The sequence below is a fragment of the Dipodomys spectabilis genome, unplaced genomic scaffold (assembly GCF_019054845.1).
Source record: "Dipodomys spectabilis isolate Male_0828 unplaced genomic scaffold, ASM1905484v1 ptg000378l, whole genome shotgun sequence".
Classification (NCBI taxonomy): domain Eukaryota; kingdom Metazoa; phylum Chordata; class Mammalia; order Rodentia; family Heteromyidae; genus Dipodomys; species Dipodomys spectabilis.
This window is the reverse complement of record NW_024871055.1, coordinates 1840072-1845148: the sequence shown is the minus strand read 5'-3', so window position 1 is coordinate 1845148 and position 5077 is coordinate 1840072. Positions and strand designations below refer to the sequence as shown.

Genomic DNA, 5077 nt, shown 5'->3' with positions numbered 1-5077 from the left:
TGTTGCATGGGCCTAGGTGAGAAGACTTGCCCTTGTTATCTGATGATGCAGATAACTGGGACCTGGGATCCTAGGACGCATGGGTCCTGTAGAATAATAATACCTTTTGGATATCATATCAGCAAAATTTGGGTATGATCAGAAATATGGAGAAATCCATTCTGGGTCCAGGGAGTTAAAACAATATACAGAGCAGCAGAGTAAAATTCCTTGCAGATTATAGGAAAACAACATTTTTTTTTATCATGTGAATTCAGTAGACTAAGAACACTTAGAAGGTATCACAAGTTTATACCGAAGACATTGCATTGATACTTCTTATATTCTAATATATATTCTAAACCTAATTATTTATATTCCAATCTATTTATTGCAATAAATATCAATTTATTTGTCAAATTATCGATTAATTCTAGTAAGTTTCATTGTGTGAAACATAAAATTAGCACATATAAATACAAAATATATAACTATATGTAATATAAGGAAATGTTTTTCATTGTTCTGTTGTGGTTAGGGTATCAAAGGCAACTCTGTTTTACAGTATTATTCCATTATCTCTACCTCAGAGTTTGGTAGAGTTAGACCTAAAGCTTTACCATTTGTAGATTTACAGCCTAGAGGCAAGACGAAACACTGTGATTAAAACATTACCAATTTAAGGCCTAATATCAAGGAGAAAAATATGGACTTCTTCTGGATCTATGGAAATATTTGGTGATATAAATTCAGTAGTTTATGTTCCTGCCTGGTTGGATGGTAGACAGGTCAGGACATTAGGTAATCATGCATAAGAACAATTTTTTTCACCTTCTTGGCTTTAGCTATTTTTGAAATGGTAGGTATAATAAACAATTACATTTTGATAAAATACTTTCTAGCCAGAACTGTTTATTTCTCTATGATCCCTTGTAACTAAGATAGTTTTGTTCCAGTAAGATAATCTTTGCTGTCAGGGTAAGATATTCTGTTTGGTCTGTTACTACATGGAAGAAGGGTAAAGGGTCAGTAGACATTTGTGCCAGTAAGACCTCATTTGGGAAATTTTAAGCTGCAAAAGTTTAGAAGTAGCTCTTCAGCAAGGCTTACTTTGAATCCATTAGCTCCACAAAGCTAACTCAGTTGATAAATAAGTACTTGAAAAGCCATCTCTTTGAGCCTAGCTATAAAGGCTTCAAAGTATGATCAAATTTAAAATGAAAAAGACTTAAAATAGTCATTGGCAAAAAAATGCAAGTGTGAGCAATCTACCGAACAATATGTTTTTTCCACTATACACAGAACTTCAGAGAAATAAGATCAGTAGCATTGTTAGTAACAATAAGGTTTCCTTGTTACAAATAGACAACCAAGGATATATGCCTGTATAGAGATTGCATCATTAACTACTTAAATATACAGGATACTACATGCTTCGGCAGCACGTATACATAAATTACAACAATATGGAGATTAACATGCCACTTGGACAAGGATGGTATGAAAATATGCTAATTATTCCATATTTTTCATTCTTCAGTTGCTAGAAATGAAAAGCAGTTATTAAAAAGTTGATTACAAAAATACAAGTGTAACAACATATGTGATTCATATAATTAAAAGTTAGTTTGATATCAGTGTATTAAATCTTCACCTTAGAAAGGTCTTTACATAGCATAACCTTTACAAAACTTTTACATTAGATAACATTTTAATTTTATCCCAAAGAAATAAAATAGTATAAGGACCTTGGAGAAAAAAGAATCTTAAACTGTTTTTATATGGAATGCAATCTGTAAGGACACATTTATTAATGAATTTATATAATATATAACAATGTAGTATTCAAAGTATTATATCTAGGAGAGAATGAAATAGATTATGGACATTTTACAAACAGAATACAGAATATGTTAAAATATACTTTCTTCAGACAAGCACTGGAAATATATTCAGGTTCTGTACTACTCATTTCAACAAATATGGTAAAATTATTTCTGATTTAAAAAATCACAAGCTCTACAGAAATCATTATAGATGTATACAAACAACTCTTGAACATATTTTGACATCAAAGTCAGGCAATTCATTTGGAAGAATACCATGGAATCCATGAATTTTTAAAGTAAGATATTGCTGTTGCTTTGTATTGTGAAAATATTTTGTACAGAGACAAAGGATGGACTCGCATTTTTGAAATTTAAGTAACTTAACCAAATCATTAAGACATAGGAGAACAATTTGTACAGCCTTTCACAACTTCAAAGAGGTAGTCATACATAGTTATCTTTTGGCAGTATCAAATGCAGTTTCTTCCAAGTTGTTCTTCAGACCTGGTTTAAAATAATGGTTCAAAAGAAGGAGATCAAACAAATCTTTGCTGTTTCTATTCCCAGCAGCAAGATGCAAGGAGGTCAAGAGGCCTTTCGTTTAGACATTGGTATCTGCATCATGATGAAGTAAGAAAGAAGCCACACTGGTATTATTCCACGTATAAGCACTGTGCAGGTGTGTCCAGCCATTCACAGTTATTGCATGAATATCTGCCTCGAGCCACCAACTCATGGACAATGTCTCAGTGTCAACTGTAGGTTTCTTGATGAAGAGCGGTATACTCATCGTCATCCCTAGTATTCACACGAGTGGCCTTTTTGGAAAGTTTTCGCCACACTGTAGAAAGTCGATTAATTTCAGCAGGCCAAAGAAGAAATTTGCTTGGATCCTTCTCCATTTTTTTCTTACAAATGACACCATTCCTCACTTTTTCATCTTCTTCCTTGTCTTCATCAGAATTGCCTAACCAGAGACTTTGAGTACCAGTCGGAATGAGGTGTCCATGTATTTCCCCAGTAGTTGACGTTGGTTTAATAATTAAACTTCAGTAGAGAAGCAAAAAGTTTAAAAACTGTTACAAAGTAAAGTAATTAATCAGAATATGTTACTATTCATAATAATCATAAGCTGAATTTATAGTGATAGTCAAATATGTAAGAAATGAGACAATTTGCCATACATTTGCACTTAATAAGTGAGAAAGAATTTTCTAGGTCTTTTAAAATATATCTTAAGTTTAATAAAGAACCTATTCTGTGACATCATATGATAATCAGATAAAGCTGATATTAGAGCAAAGAACAGATTCTACTAAGTTTTTGTATGTTAATGTATATACTTATTTTGGTTGTGGGAAACTGTGGGGATTTCGCTTGAGTTATTGCTCTTGCTAGGCAGGCGTCATATCCGTGGTTAATTTTAGGATAGGGGTTCCCTTTCCACAAGAACATGCACCTGATCTGTCATTTTAGCCTTCCTATCATCAATGGCATCAGAGTTGCAGACCAACTTGTCTAGCTTCCTACCTTGGCTGGCCTGGATTCCGCAGTCCTTCCAATCTTAGCCTGTAGATAGTGCAGTGTGGTAGAAATGATCCAATGCACCCAGCTATAGATTGAGAAGGAGGTCCACTAAACTTTCGGTCTGGTTCTATTCTTAAGCCTCCTCAGTAGTTAGGAGTAGAGGTGGGAGCCCCTGGTGCCAAGTAGTAAGAGTATTTTTTAAAATAACTAGACATATATATGACTTGTGATTACCTCAGGAAAAAAATTCAAAGAATAATTTTTAAATATTCACATTATAAATATTTTAAAAACAAAATATATGTGTCTGAATAATTTACATGTGTAAAAATCATGCAAAATTATATTAACTAGTCCTACAACTCTGAAAAAAGAATTACCCTAAAGAAACAGAAGAAAATATTTAAGTTCAAAATTTGAAATTTAGAAAATTAAATGAAGTGTACTCTAGATGACTTAAGTAACTGTAAACCCTCTGCATATAAATTTTCTTATAAAAATGCATGAACAAAGAAAGCAAAAGTACCCATTGATCAATAGCAACAGCAAAAGCATCAGTAGTTCTTTTTTTGAGCATACAAAAAAAATTGATGGAAGAGATAACAATGTTCCTTCCATAAGAAATGTACTTATTTATATAACTGTAACCCCTCTGTACATTACCTTTACAATAAAATTAAATTGAAATTAAAAATAAACCAAACAAGGGATCTTCAATCATATTATGACAAATTTCTAATCAGACACTAGATTAAATATTAGACAGCAAGGGCAACACATTTAAGGTGTTAAAAGGACATATCTAATACCAACCTTTCTAACAAATATATATACTTCCCCCAAATGTGAGAGATGAGCTAAGTACCTAATGATGGCTCAGGCATATAACCTTAACTACTCAGGAAGGTGAATTGTGAGGATTGTGGCTCAAAGACAGCCTTGGCCTTGTCCCCTCAGAAGCAGATTGTAGGAGAGCTGTCCTTGAGAAGGACGGAGGTCTTCTTGCTATGTCATTGCTGGAACAAATATAGGATAAGGTGGCCATCAAGCATGGAGGCTATTGGCCAGTGTCTCCACAGAAGCAATTTATGAGATTCAGGAGTCCTCTACAAGATCAGAGGACTTTGACCACTGTCCTAGTAGTTTCAGGAATGGCATAACAATGACCAGAGCAACCTCAAGCCCACATGGAGTCCTTAGCAACAGTCTTTGAAGCTTATGGGCTAGAGTATCAATGCTGGCAAGCTATTATTGGTCCACTTTTTCTCTGACTTCACTGGCCCAGACTCTGATTGGTCCATTTCTTCTATGATGTCACTATGATGGGCTGTGATAGCTCCGTTTTGAGAGGTCATGCAGTCTATATAGGAAGCCACTGTGCTCCAACCTATGTCAGTTAACACCTCTAGGAACTCTTGATTGGTGACACACTGGACTGACTCAAAGCAAAATTCATGATTTTTCTGATTTTTTTTGGGGGGGGGGTATGAGTTGTCGTTGGGTTTTGGTATTTCTTTTTACTTTTTCTGTGTTTCCATTATTTTATTTAGTTAATTTTAGGTAGACTTGCTACCTGCCATCATAGCAGAAGGATGGAAGAATACAAAGAATCATCCTCCATATCCTTGAATGAAGAGATCATCAATCAATACCAGATGAAAGAGCTCATTGACCATGGTACCAATGGACAAGTGAAGCTGGCTATCCACACCTTACCCACATGGAAGTGGCAATTAAAATAC

At 34.3% G+C, this 5077-nt stretch overlaps 1 pseudogene; it reads left to right on the top strand.

Moving 5' to 3' along the window:
• The first annotated feature begins 1409 nt into the window (after window positions 1-1409).
• On the top strand, window positions 1410-1509 carry LOC122096580 (annotated as a pseudogene).
• The last annotated feature ends 3568 nt before the right edge of the window (window positions 1510-5077 follow it).